This window comes from Melospiza georgiana, chromosome 13 (genome assembly GCF_028018845.1).
Source record: "Melospiza georgiana isolate bMelGeo1 chromosome 13, bMelGeo1.pri, whole genome shotgun sequence".
Taxonomy (NCBI): Eukaryota; Metazoa; Chordata; class Aves; order Passeriformes; family Passerellidae; genus Melospiza; species Melospiza georgiana.
The window spans coordinates 9675320-9690431 of NC_080442.1; the positions used below are offsets into that span (position 1 = coordinate 9675320).

The 15112-nt window shown below is 38.4% G+C and overlaps 1 protein-coding gene across 5 annotated transcripts in view; it reads left to right on the top strand.

Moving 5' to 3' along the window:
• Positions 1-2012: 2012 nt before the first annotated feature.
• The window catches only part of SEMA6D (semaphorin 6D), a 245611-nt gene continuing 232511 nt past the window's right edge, over positions 2013-15112 (top strand). For all 5 annotated transcript variants that reach the window (XM_058033410.1, XM_058033416.1, XM_058033414.1 and 2 more), the window contains exon 1: positions 2013-2108. The gene's annotated coding sequence lies outside the window, so the exon portion shown is untranslated. The remainder of the gene's footprint in view (positions 2109-15112) is intronic.

The following is a 15112-nucleotide window of genomic DNA, read 5'->3' on the forward strand; positions in this document are numbered from 1 at the left end:
TCAGCCTCTTCAGTGGCTGGGGAGCCCTGGCCCCTTTTGAAAGGCAATCTGCCCATTTGGGTTGAGCTAAGCACTTGCTTCCCTCTGCAGCCAGTCTGGAAAGACACACGAAGTGTCCAAAATGAAGATATGAGCAGAACACATGAGCACACACTGACAACACCAAACTCAGGTGTAATCAATCCACTGGTGTGCTCTGATATTGCTCTGGCTGCTCCCAATCCTTGTGTCAGGTATTTCCCTAGAAAGTGTGAGACTGTTTCCCATGTTTTTTTAAAGCTGAGGGAGATCAAAGCCACATTGCTAAAGGACACTGTCAGCACTCACACCTGGGCTCTGCCCAAAGTTGAGGTGCCCTTCACCCCTTAGGTAAGATCTTAGGGCCGTTCATAGGATCAGGCCCAGGGAAACCAGAGGTAAATAACGTGGTGTGTGTGAGCAGAACACTCACCCTGCTGAGAGCAGCTCAGGTACCAAAAGCAGCATGGCAATGATGCTTCTCAGCAGAGCAGTTCATTGCAGGTGGGCTTGGGTGGCCCTTTCTCCTACCATGGAATGGATATTCATAGAGAAAAGCAAGGCTTCAGAAACAATTCTCTGTTTAGCAAACCCTATTCTCTCCCATAGGTGTCTTGCACCTCACTTTTCTGTCTCCAGGGAATTCCCTTGTAGCCATGATGAGGGAATTCTGCTGCCAGGGTTGGCTGCCCCTGGGCCTCACTCGCCTGTGTGGTCCCTGGCAAACAGTGCTTTGTGAGTAACAGCAAATGCTCCGGCTTGCAACGTTTTTCAAATCATGTTTAGCTCAGAGGAAAAGCATCTTTGACAGCTCTGCAAACTCAGTCTTGAGATACAATAGACTTTTACATCCCTGCAGTTTAAAAGTTAATAGCATACAGTTTAAAACCTGCCTACCTAGATAGGAACATGACAGATTTTAAGCAGCTTTAAGCCTCTAAAGTAAACAATACTAATACTAAAAAATTGATATTTCAAGTTCTTTCCTTTTTTTTTTTTTTTTTCTTCTTTTTTGTTAGGGGAAACCCTGTAAACATGGCAAATGTGTATCTTTTCTGTCACTTCATAGAAAAGCAGCAAAACATACAGAAGAAAAGCCTTTCTCTCTGGCTGATTTCCCAAATGTACTTTGAGTTACCAACCACATTTAAGAGGCTGCTGGAGCTTCTTTGTACAGTGAGAAAGTGCTGAAACAGAAAAAGCATTGAGCAGAATATGCAATGACTTTGTCACAATTATGGGCATCAAACACAGAGTTTTCAGACACAATCCTTTATCCTGCAGATGTTTCGGCTCAGTGTGTTGATCAGCACATTGCCCTGGGAAATTGCCTTGCTGATCAAAAAGTGTCTGTGTGTGCCTCCCTTGCACATATGTAGCTTAGTCTCTTCAGGACAACCACTAGTTTGAATATTCAGAAGATAGCAAAATTGTAGACAAATAGTTGAAACACTCCACTGATGCACCTTGACTCATTAGAAATGCTGCATCTGTAGTAAGCAAAAATATTCTCCATCACAACTAAGATTCAGCACTTAGGATGTGTGTAGGAACATAACCTTTGCCTCTTTGTTTAATGCTCTACTTTGGGAAACAAATGCCTTTTGAGATATCAGGAAATACAAGCTCAGTCATGGTAACATTTAGTTTTCCTTTCCACCTGCTGTGTATAAAATCTGCCAGTGAGTGAAAATTTTCTTGGTACTGTAGACATGAGGTCAAATCCTTTTCTGTTATTATCTTTTTGCTTAGTTGAAGTCATATCAGAAGCAAATTTAATTTAATCTCTCTCTTGGTTTGTTGGGTTTTTTTTTTTTTCTGGGTTTTTGGGGTTTGGTTTGGTTTGGTTCAGTTTGGTTTTTTTCCTAGAACTGTGGCCACTGCATAAAGTTGGCTAAGAGTTATTTGTTTCTGTGCCAGAAATAACTTTCCTTCTTCACAAAGCTAATCAGTGGATCTGTGCCTTTCCTTTGGCAGATACTCTCCTTGTGCCACTTTGCTACTGAATTTTGAAGATGCTGAGGGCCAGGAAACTCCTGTGAACTTCACTGACAGTTGGATGGACTTGGCAGAGAGAACCCATCTGACAGGTAGGCACTGAGAAATGGAGCTTCCATTGTGTTCTGATAATGCCAAGACTCCAAACCACAGGCTGTTCCCCCTTTAGTTTAATGATTAAGGGCTGATCATTTAGATCTGGTCTCACACAACATTCTGGGCATTTACTTGAGCTATCAAGTTGGTTGTTCAGCAAGTCACAGCTCTAGGGAAGGATTGTCAATCACAAGGTCATCTCTCCCCCATTCCGTGTCCTCCTCCATGCTGGCGCTCAGGCTAGGGCCTAACACTAATGAGAAGACTCCACACTCACAGTGTGTCAGGGGAACCAGATTTGTGGCAAAGAAACTCAGGGAGGAACATAGGTGGTAGGGCTGTCTCTTGTGGACAGGGGAACAATGAGTCTACACTTGCCTTGTCAGCAAAGAAGAACAAGAAAGGATTGTATCCTTCTCGTCAATGTCCTCACCTAATGTCCTTCCAACCCAGCTGAGCCAAACCAGAGGGAAAATTAAAGAGTAAAATATTCTATGCTTGCAAAAGGGAAGAGGAAAGTGTAATTCTTCAACCTGCTGTTTCATAGAGAAGCAATATGTGTCTATAACTCAATCTAGTTCTCCTGCATTAGCTCTACAAAGCATTTGAACTTTCCTTCAGAAATAGGATTTGGTAGGTCTGATGAGTTCTACTGTGGACCAGAAGGGAAGTTCATTAGAAAAATTGCAACTCTGAGTCCTTTTAACCTCAGAACAAGCTTTTGGATTTTGCTAATCAGGCACATTTGTCATTTATCGACAAGAAACATTTAACAAGTAATCTGCTCTGGGAGGAGTGTGGTTTACTGCCTCAGTCTGGGTTTGTGCTATTAATAACAATAATCATGTTTGGCACCAGTGTAACCAGTTTAAGCAAAGGATAGAACAGATTTCCTGAGCTCCAGCTGGCTCAGCGTGATTTTCCATGTCCTGATGAGAAGAATTTGCCAGAAACAGGCTTGTTGGGATCAAAAGGATGTGGAAAAGCGAGAGCAGAGTCTTGAGCAAGTTTGTCATTTTGTTTAAGAATGAATGCTGGGGTTTGACATGATTTCTTCCATTTAATTTCTCTCAGATGGATTTAATTTAAGACGGAGCTTTTCAGAGTAGTGCTAAGAAAACATTTCATTTTTGAAGTTAAATTTGGGTAGGATTCTGAATAAATTGTGTTGAAAGTTTTTTTTTTCAACATTCTCTTGAAATGAATGAAGCATTTGTTAAGGTTATGGTTGTTTTTATTTTTTTTGTTAAGAAATGGTTTGTTTTTCTTTAAAAGCAAAGATTTGCTTTCATTACAAAAATTAAAACCTGTAAACTTAAAATATTTAGCTTGGTTGCAAAATTCCCCCCCTCTAATAATCAAAATTTTGTTGTTCAAACTTACTGCATTTTCAGGGAGGTAGAGAGGAAGATCCATGAAAGGAATTTCCAGAAACCTCTGGTGTCTGTGCATGTTTTCCTCTATTGCCAAACTGTCTTTGGTTCAGATACATTCCTCTCTGCAGCGAAAACAATTCCTGCCAGGTCCATATCTGCACTTGTGGGTCGCTGTTCACTTTTTCAGCAGTTGGGACACAAAGAATCAATAGCTTCCTTTCTAACTCAGTTATTACAGAGTCTGAACAAGATTAGGAGCTGTTTGACTGACAGCAGAGCAACTTTGCCATTAAACAAATGTGAATCCTTCATGTACATGAGCAACCACTCAGGGCCTTGTGCACTGGTGCAGTTTCCTTTTTATGGATGATTGCTTAAATAGTGTAGCTGAGACCTGCATGACCCTGCTGGTGCAATGTGATAGGTCTCAAAGGGCAGCAAAGGTTATGTGCCATTTTGATGGTTTTATTCCATTTGATTCCCAGTTTTCAAAGCTGCAGCCTGGCCCTTTGCTGAAATCTTTCTGAGAGCTGTGTCATCTCAAAGAACTGTCACCAACACTTTTATTCATATATTTACTTCCTTATTGAAGAATTGTTTTTCTTTCAGATGTGCCTGTTTAGAATGAAAATACTATTTTTGTAATTACTTGAGCGTTTTTCATTTTGGGCAAATACAAAGTTTGGACTCTCTTTTCATCCTTTCTATTGCAATCTCTGTAATATATTTGATTGATAGATTTTATTACTATGGTTACTCCAATTTTACACAGCAGATTTTATTTGTGAGAGTAGCATCCTGCTCTGCCCTCATTCAGCCTCTTTGTTATTGTTTACTGGGGAGAGGGAGGGGAAGATGTTCTACTGCTTTCCTTGAAGACAAGCTTGGCACAAGTAAGGAGCTTCTCACATCTGCAAATCACCGTGTTTTGTACTGCTACCTTACAGAGAGAAGGATCTTACATACTGAAGGACCAAGGAAATTTCACTGTCCACAAGAGTTCAGAAATCAAAATCACACAGAGAGCTTCCATCCTATTACATGGACCTTTTTCTTTCTTTCTTTCTTTTTCCTTAATTTTTATTTTTAAAAAAGATTTTGCAGTCCAAGTCGCAGTGATTTACTTGCATGCTGCAGGCTGATTTAGGATGCTTATTCAATCAGTCTGCTTCTAATGATACTAGAAATACCATAATGGATGGAACATTCCTGTCTGCTCTAAATTGGATTAGATGGTTTACTAATGTAATGCTGGCGAGCCAAATCAGCCTCTGATGCCATGGGGATTAATCTATAGGGAATACTTGATCTCTCATGCCCATGTGCTAGTTGAAGTGCAGTCATATCTTTTGATTTAATAAACCAGTTTTATATTTCCCAACAGTATATGTGTATTTGAACAGGATGAGCTAATTGGTAGAATTAGCCTTTTTAAATGAAACTTCATAACTTTCTGCTAAATGGAAGAATACTAAGTACTTCAGTCTTAAAAGATTTGGCTGTTGTTTATGCTGTTTTTTTCTGAATACCTTAAATACTAAGGACTACACAAGGATATAGTGTGCTCTGTTAAGAGACAAAACTAAAAATGCTGATATACCTTGGAAAATACTCTTTTATTACTGAACTGAGCAGTCACAAGATGTACATATCCCTGTAAGTCCAATATATTAGATTTGATTTTATTCTCATCATCACATGCTTTGTTTAAAAGTTAAACCTTGATATACAAACATTTACAGATTGATGATCAAATCAATTATGGCAAAATAGGTTGAGGAACAAAGAAAAATTACGCAGTACCGTGTTCTTGGTGTCACTTGCTGGTCCTGTAGTGTTTGCTGAGGTGTTCACTCAGATCTGTCCAAGCTTTGGCTGGAAGATAGTTTGTGCAGGGAGCAGAGAGGCATAGGGGAAGGTCTGAGAATTACAGAATTACAAAGCAAAAGCTTCCTCTCTGTTTTGGTGTGTGCAGCTTCGTGCACCTGTACAAACTGATGGCTTTTACCAAGTGAATGTAAAGTGTCTGCATTATGCCCAAGTAATTTTGCTGTTAAAGTCATCCTACACCAAATGAATTCCACTGTAAAGTTGTGATTAATTTTGAAGGCAGACAGGAAGTCTTTTGGTTAAATGAATAAATAAATTCATATATATGATATACATATATTTCCCAGGTATAATTGCCTTAATTCAAATAGCCATGACATAATGTATAGAGACCTGAACAAAATCTTTCCCCTTAAGCCCTATGGCTTAGCTGCTTCCATGGCTGATATTTCAGACTTCCAAACAAATGATATAAACGTGAAACAGTACCTCCCATGACATGAAAATATATAATTTTCCCACCAAATTATGCATGCCACACATCTAAGACAGACACATCTTTCCCTTTTCCAGAACTGTGACAGATCCTAAATTGAATATCCTGACTAACACCTGGGTTTGACACACTTCCTATATTCCATAAGACAGCTGAAAATACAGGATTTCCAGTTACATGTTTTGAAGTATGCACCATATAGAAGCATGTGTTTCTAATATTGGCTATTCACAAAATATCAGACCCTAAAATAATTACATGCTAATAAACAGGAAAAATATTTCAGATATTTTTTATGGCTTAAAAAAATTGCTGTTGCTGACATTTTTGCACAGTAAATAAACAAATCTATTTGAAAAGTGCTGTGACAAACAGTACTATGACAGCAATAAAGTTTCTAAAATATTGTCTGAAAACATTTTTCAAGAACCAGCATAAACAGAAATCATAAGAATATTTGCTATTCTGTATCAGATGTTTTGGACAACTTTTGCAGTCTCTGTGTAGCTAGATATCAAAATATCAGTCGGTACAATCACCAGTGCATCATTCTGCATTAGAGATTGTCTGTTCATTCACTGGATCACTGGTAATTAGAGTGGACTTTCAGGCCTATTGCTTTAAATGATGATTTACCAGATATATCAGACATCAGAGCATATGCTTAGCTTCCCAGCTGTTTTTGGTGGATTTGATCCTCTGACTTCCACTGAAACTTGTCCTTCTAAAGACATCTGCAAAAATTACTGTATCAGCTGAAGTATTTCTGCAGGCTGGAGTTGCCTTATCCTTCTTTAAACCAGTTGTCTTCAGCTGACCTGTTTAAAATAGAATATTTCTTGCTGGTACTGAGTCATCCTGAGTCATGTACCTCATGTCTTTAGGTGAAAGTCTGGCCCCACTATAAAATTCTATATCCCTCTTTCTCACTTTGTCTTGGTTTGTGAGCCAGAATCCCACTGTGTGCTCGTCTGTGTGTATGAGGAGGCATAACAATAAGTAAATACTTTTAGAAGTTACTTCCCATGGCTCAGTTGATCAGTCATTATTTTTTCCAGCTGGGAGCTTTCTGATGGATGTGGACAGCTGGGTTTTGACTAAGGCTACCAGCCATAAAGCATTTCTAGCAAAGGGAAGACATTTTTGGTGATAAACCAAGTTTAGGAGAACGGGCATGCATGATTTGGGGTGTTTGTATGCTACTGACATGAAGGGACACCTTTTCAAATGCCATGGCTGGGATTGTGCACAAGCATTTCTGTGCAGAGCAAAGACTGAGCTTCATGTTCAAGCAGAGCTTTACTTTTGTTTGTGCATGAACACTTGCTGACTGCACTCCGTTGAGGAGGTACATCTGAGATGTTGCTACACTGGAAATCTGACAGTGAAGGATATCCATCATATGTGACATGTGAGTGTTGCTGTTAGGCTGTAAATTTTAGCAGAGTCAGTCAGTTTAGAAGAGGAGTGGAGTTAGAAATAAAGCTATTAGTTAAAATTTACTAAACATGTCAGATGCAATCATGAAATTAATATGTTTGACTTAACTTTTGAATAATGAAAAATAGTCAGAATAATAGAAATAGAGTGATGTTATGTATTGGAGTATCTAAGCATGTTTTGCCTATTGGCATAATCACTGCACTGTGCAAACATTCCTGGGCACACAACCTTTGTAGCATAACTATATCTAGCCCCAGGAGTCTGACTGATTTTCAGTACTTAAAAACTGCTGAAGAAAATTTCAAAACCTACCCATATAATTATCTATCCCGTGTACAGTGATTACATACATTAAATGAATGCATTTATTCAGCATGTCATGTAGTGATTTGCAAGTAATAATGACTTTGAAAGGAACTGAAAATAGCAGGGAAAAGTGCTAGAATAGGTCCAATTGCCCAACAACATTAAGACCTCATTGGTTCAGTGACTGGAATACTTTGGACTGTATGTAATAACTTCAAAAAGCTATTATTCTGAGGGGCATTTTTTTACAATTTTAACTTCTGAACATCCAGCTTATGTCAAGCTCAAAATGAAAGATCAGCAGGTTTTGAACAGTGATAGAAAGTTCTTACATTTCTGATATGAAACAAAACTAACAGCAGTAGAAATAAAGACACAGTCATTACACAGCAATATATATATATATATAAAATATTTCTTTTGAATTCAGGATTCACTTTCCTGTGTATTGTCCTAGACAGTTTGGCATTTAAAAGACCATACCATAAATCTATCCCTGGTATTTTCCACAACAGTTTAAAGTTATGAGAAAACAGGCTTTGAAACCTTTGCTCACCCAGGTATGCACATAAATCTCTCCTGGTTTCCCTCACTGTCAGGCAATTATAACTTGTAACTGCTTCCAGAGCCACCTGACTTTCCTGATGAAGAGCTATAATAATAAATTGTTCCAATAAACATGATGACACTCAGAGCCACATAAAGGTAGAGTCAATTAGGAGCAACAAACAAGCAGTGCTTCACCATCACTGTAACCCAGCCTGAGCCACCTCTGAGAATGTTGTGTTGGGTGCTCAGCACACCCTGCCTTGTGCAAGAGGAGGAAAACTGTAGGGTGATGGTGATGGCTTGGAACAGCGCAGGAATAATCTTCTGGGTTTGTATTCCCCCCACTTTGCACTCCTTGACTTTCAGAAGCGACCATTTCATAAAAGTCGTATTTGCTTTCCTTTGATTTACAATTATTGAAATTTTAATAAGGATTGTGCAGCGACTCCAGACATCACATATTGTCAGTGAGAAATTATAACTTTATTGCAGCACACACTGACAGCCAACTCATAAAAATGAATGACATTCTATATCATAACATCTCGTAGGCTGTTCAGAATGTTAATAGCTCACTTCATCTTTCTTTAGCATAATGAGGCAGACAGTGTACCAATATTCAACGTGAAAATGAAGATTAAGAAAATTTGAATTGAAGCAAGAAAGTAGCATTTAGCAAAGGTTCAGGCAACATTCTGATAAAAAGTTTCAATTAAAGTACTCTTAGGGAACCTTTTATCACTTGGAGCAAGGCTTTGTTACCAAATACCAACACTTACTGCAAAAATATAATTTTAAAATGGCTTTTAAAATGCTGCTTTGAAACAGATTTATAGTCTTTCTTTTCTCCCATACAGTACTCTATTTTTCTGTAGACTCAGTTGTATAGGGTTGGATTGTATTAGAATAATCTATTTTTTCACAGCAGATCAAGCTAAAAATGGAAATAATATTTAGCAGAGATGTTTTTACTACTTTTATTAGTAGTTCCAAATGTACCTACTCAAATATGGGCCAAACTGTCCAATTACTTACCTAAATCTGCCAGTATTTTTAATCAAAAACTCTGCAGACACCAGTTAAGATACCTGGAGCCTCACTACATCAACTATGAACACATTTCTCCATAGTATGAACCTGAATCAGCCAACTATTTGTGAATAAAATTATCCAGTAAAATAATGCACCTGAAGTTGCTGCTACAGGCTTTAAATTTGCTGATTAAAGAAAAACTCCTACTTTTTACTTTAGCTTTTTAACATTTTTCTTTAACTTTTACTTTAGCTTTTAAGGGCCCCTTCTTTAAGTATATCAAAATTAAAGAAATTTGACATTTTGGAGAATTCCTTAACCAAAATATTTTTCTTTTTCAAAATACATGCACTTTTGAAACAATCTTATGGCTGTATTTTCTTAGTGCAGTGCCTGAGGCAAATGTAGCTCCCTGGATGTGGAAATGTAATTCTGACTGTTGGAAGGGGATTCATCCCATGGTGTGGATAAGGCACAGTAGATTGATATTCTTTCTAGGAAGAAGATGGCAGATTTGGTCCTTAATCGCTCAGGAGGGCATTTTCTGTGGAATGTGAAAAATGTCAGATCTGTACAATGTTTCATCCATCTCAGAGATATTTGTGATTATCAGCTTACTTTGGGGTCCACCATCACTGGCAGTGCAGGTTGTTGGTGCTCAAGGGCATCAGTTCCAGCCAGACTGGGACTGCCACAGAGTCCTCTGCTGTTGGAAGTGACCATGGGTCCAGGACAAAATGTATTTTGTTAAAATCCCAATGATAAAGGGGATAACTTAATCTTCAGGATTGTTTTTTACCATAATTCAAACCAAAAAGTAATTTCTTTGGAGCATTCCCCTAGAGTCCAACACCTGCAATGTTGTCACTGAAGTACATGAAATAACAGGAACATCCTGGAAGCACTACTAAAGGCACATCCAATTTTCAGGCAATTTAATTGAATTTTCTCTCCCCGTTCCAAGTCCAAAGAAATTAGCACTGTGTGTTCCAGCTAAAAGAGACGCTCCTCGTGCTGCGTGCTCTCTGTGGAGATCTGTCTGCTCAAATTTAACGCTCCTCCTCTGTTTGCCTGAGCTGCTCTGGCTACTGCTTTTTTCATGCTTTTCATTTTAAACTGTTATTCCTTTGGCATACTTTTCAGCTCATGCCCTTTGGGTTTTCTATCACAACCAGCTATTCGTTTTGATTTGTTACTGAATGACCTAAGCTGATTCCTGATTTGATTCTTCGCTCATTAATACTTTTCATTATGGGTGATTTTGAAATTTATTCTGATACTTTGGAACATCCACTCTTACAAAGGTTTAATGATTTGTTGAATCTCCTCAGTTTATCACAATATGTTAATTTTCCTTCTTGCAGAATGGGCCATACATTAGAATTGAGTGGGTTACTTAATCTTCATCACTGTAATATACTATTCTTTTTTCCTTCATATTTGTTTCCTCAGTGTGAAACTGAAGATTTCTCTCCCTTTCTTTACTTGACCTCTGGTATTTACCAGCTGCCCAGGGCTCAGTGGTAGATTTAAATCAATGACCCTGCATGAAGACAGCTTTCAGAGCCAGGCAAAGCCCTCTCTCAGGCCTTTCTTTCTCCCTTCTGGTTGTCTCCTCTGTGTCTCCTCCTTCCCTCAGCAGAATGGGATTCCTGCTCAAATTTCCTTTCCCTTAATTCATTTGGTTCAATATACTGCCAAGCACACAGTGCTTGTATTGATATTTATTGCTTTTTTTCCCCCTCCCCCTACAAAATTAAGATTTACTGCTTCGTGTTTCTGTAAATAAAAAAGGTTAGACTACTTTGCTGTCTTTTGGTGATTTGCCTTGTTTTCAGTGCATTGTATCCATTCCTGAGGCTATCAACCTCTGCTGAATATTTCTTTGCACTCAAGGTCAGTTCCCAGCTTGCTAGAACATAAGTGCAATTACTTTTGGAATTAAGAGAGCTTGGCTAGTCTGGTTAAATGCAGTGATTCTTAATCCAATCTATACCATTCCTTTTATTTCACTGGCAGTTGAGAAGGTGGTAGTGAAATAGCTTTTGCAGCAACTTCATATATTTGATTTTATCAGTAAGTCTTAGTTCCCACATCTGATTGCTCATTGGAAAAGCTCAGAAGTAATTCTCTAAATCTAGTGAGTTTAATTTATCCCTGTGTCATAAGTAAGTTCATCTTGGCACTGGGGGTCTGGTGCAGATAATGCTACTTTAAAGGTTATCTGCCTTTCTGCAGGGTGTCAGAAGCTCAGCTGCAGTGGAAAATAACCAGAATGCAGCCATTGTCTGGCAATGTCATGGGCACCAAGAGATTTACTGGAGGAAGCACAGAGGGAGCCATATACATCAGCTGATGACAGGTGGGGATTGTCTCCCAGGTTGATGGAATCACATCTCACACCTGCAGCATGGCTGTGCTGTTTATTTCACCTGCTGCCAGGCAGGGACTGTCTCCTGGCTTGATGGAATCAGCTCTCATTCTTGCAATACAAATATACTGTAGAGCAGGAGTTGTTTGGGCAGAAAACTTATACACATGGGAGAGCTTCGTGTGCCTGTTTATTTCATTTGATTGCCTTGAATTCATGAGAGTCAATTGCGTAAATCTGGTGCAGGCTGGGATAGAATTTTATGGATTGTCTAATTTGCACCAAGTCACAGAGTAGCTGGTAGTGGGCAGGCAAACAGTTGCTCTACCTGATGTCTCTGTTTTCCATTTATCAAACTTCTTTCTTCATGATTCAGGTATCTGTGGCCTTTTCTGCCTCACTTGGGATTTGGACTGGTTTCTCAAATTTTGATTTTCTGTCTTCTGTTAATATTTAGCTCATGCCATTTCTCTGAGAAATTATTACTGCAATTGCTGAATGCCATTTGTGGTCAAAATAGCATAGTAACATTAATCATATACATCATCTGTGGTGTCACTGGCATGCAGGAAAGACATAAATACACTTTCCAGGCTTCACAATCTTGAAAAATAATTGATGCCTTGTATAATTATCTGATAGATACTTACAGCTAGATGGCTTCGTATTCTTTTACACCCTCTAATTTCTGTAGTCTGTTCATGATCACTTGGATTTAGTGCATACTGAAGCCCTGCTTCCTGGGAAGTGGCTGGACATTGCCTGCTGATGAGAAGTAGAGAATAAATCTTTTGTTTTCATTTGCTTCCACACATGACCTTTGCTTTTGCTTTATTAAACTGCCTTTATCTTGACTCACAAGGGGTTTTTTTCCATATTATTTTCTCCCCCCAGTCCTGCTGAGGAGGGGAGTGATAGAGTGGCTTGGTGGGTACCTGGCATCCAGCCAAGGTCAGCCCACCAAACAAGGATATATTTCTAACTCTTATTTTACACACATGGTCAAAAGCATTGACTAAAACTTCAGTTGTGTGCCTTACCACTGCCTTGTCTCTTTCCTCCCCTGTTCAATGAGGTCAAAGCTCTCCATGTTTCTATTAAAAAGAACATTTAAAGTCAGAGGAAAAAGGATCTTCTGGTAATTTTAAAGATGAAATTTTATTTAGAAGAAAAAACAGATAGACATTTGACATGGTATATGCTGATCAAATATATCTGTGCTTTAATATAGAATATCAACAAACAAAATGGGAGTTGCAGAATAATTGCATAAAATCAGTAATAAATTTCCATACTGAGTATGTTGTCTGGAAGAACTTAATGATAACTTTTTTGATTTTTAAACAGCTTGAAGAGAACTGAGACCAGCTCAAGGAAGTTCTTTATCTGTCCATGTCTGTTTGCTTATGTGTAAACAGGAATAAGAATATTTTCTTCCTCAATATGGTGTTACAGAACTCAATTAATATGCTTTCATTGTGTCAGCAATAAATATTTTGTCCTGTTCATCTAAATCCACTTTAAAAGCATGGGCAACAGCAGAATTAGACTCTATGGTATTATTAGAGACCTAATAGTCATAAATCATAGCTAATTTCAATTAGGGTGTTAAATTTACAAAATAAAAATATGGAGCCACTGTTGTCCATAATTTAGAAGGGACAGTGGGAGAAAAGTGAGATTAAACAGTTGCTAAATTATTATCAACTAACAAATGGAAAGTTTGTCATAATGACAAAGCATTAAGTAGCCTGGAACTATTAAATTGCAGTCTTCAAAATATTTTTGAAATAGGAAAACAAAAGTTTTTCTGGGTTATTGCAAAGGAACTTATGTCACTCTTTTTAAGATAGACCCAGTGAGAAAATACACTGATCTGACATCTGCAGACATGAGTGTTGTTATAACTGTAGTGTTGTAAAACATGGGCTTTTGATTCATGACACATACTCAGTGTTTCTTCCATATAGTTCTGGGGCTAATTTGATTTAAAACACTGGTGTCTGAATGGACCATGTCCTAAACAGCAGAACATAATGGATGTTAAATATTGACTTTTCAATTGGAAGGATATATTCATTATACAGCTGGAGTTAGCCTATCTTAAATGTTCATAAAAAAAAGAGAATCAAAGAGCTATAGAATCAGTCTTGAAAAGTACCCTTCTTTATATCAGTAATGATCTTCTGACTCTGCTTTTTATTACTTCCACTGCTGTCAACTATCTGATGTTAGAAGCTCTCTTTACTTTATAGTTTAAATAATGTTAGAGACACATTTAAAATTGTTGTGCACAATAAACTGTTCTGATAACTGCTGTTAGAGGTTTTCTGTAGGTGGCCTCACATTTTCTAATTTTCTGATAAACAAAAAATGGCCTTGAAATATTTTTCCTCTCTCTTTTTATATGGATTATTGATTATATGGAACTTGCATTCCTCAGTAATCAAATCCCTTTTCTTTCTTATTTTTTAAATCCAGTTTTCACATAGGACACTTTAAAAACTTGTTGGGCTAGTTATTTGTATTTATTAAACTGCACTTGGCTTAGCAGGTAGAGTAGCAAAGGAGAGTGTAATCCAGTGTAACAACTGCTCACATCCCAGGTTCTCTGCAGGCCAGAGCAGGACAGAGCACTCAGGACAGAGCAGCAGCCAGTGTGGAAGCCTCTCAGGCCCTGCCCCTGCTGGCCTCTGTCATTCCCAGGGCACATCTGTTTGCAGGTGGGGAATCCAGCTATCCTGGCTTTGTCTGTACTGGATTTTCTGGCTGTCTCTGTGGGGCAGTGCATATGGGACTCAACCAAGAACAGGTGTTATGTCCATTCTATATATTTCCTGCATTGTCAAAACTCTACAGGTTTTAGTTCTTGCTCCAGTTAAGGTCATTCTTTGGCTGGGGTGATCACAGTTTGCATTTAGTTCTGACTGGAGAAAAAAATACTGTCTGAGACCAGGGGTTTTATTTGATTCCCAGACTTACTTCTGCTCTAACCACCACCTATTGTGTCCATCCTTCTTTCACTGAACTAATACATATTTATAGAGTAAAAGATTGGCAACTGTTCCCTGTGGCTGGTTAGGGTACTTACCTGGAATATTATCCCTGCTCTACATAATCCAAAGCAGAGGAATGGTCTGGGTCTCATCTAGGTGCCTCAGCCACACAGCTATTTACTACTTGGGGTTTTCCTGCTATTTTTCCCTGGGCACACATTCCACATCAAACTTCAGAAATTGTTCTAGTGGAAATATAACCTAGCAAATATCCTTGACCAGGTTTAACCTTCAGCCACAACAGTGCCTGAATATTCAGGATATTCAGTGCCTGAATATAGCCTTGCAAACGGACATGTCTTGCATGATGAGAGTAATTGCAACCCTTGATAAATCCCTACAGAAGTGCTTTTCCTACAGTCATTATTTCTATCCTACCTTCAATAGGCCTGAGGCTGTGACCTTCTGTTCAGAGTCTTTTCTGGAAGAAATTAGAAACTGAAAAAATCAAGGTTTGATTAAAAGATGTAGAGCTGAGTCACTTCAGAGGACTGATAACACAGATCCCTAACAGTCACTTCCCTTGGCATCATATCAGCTT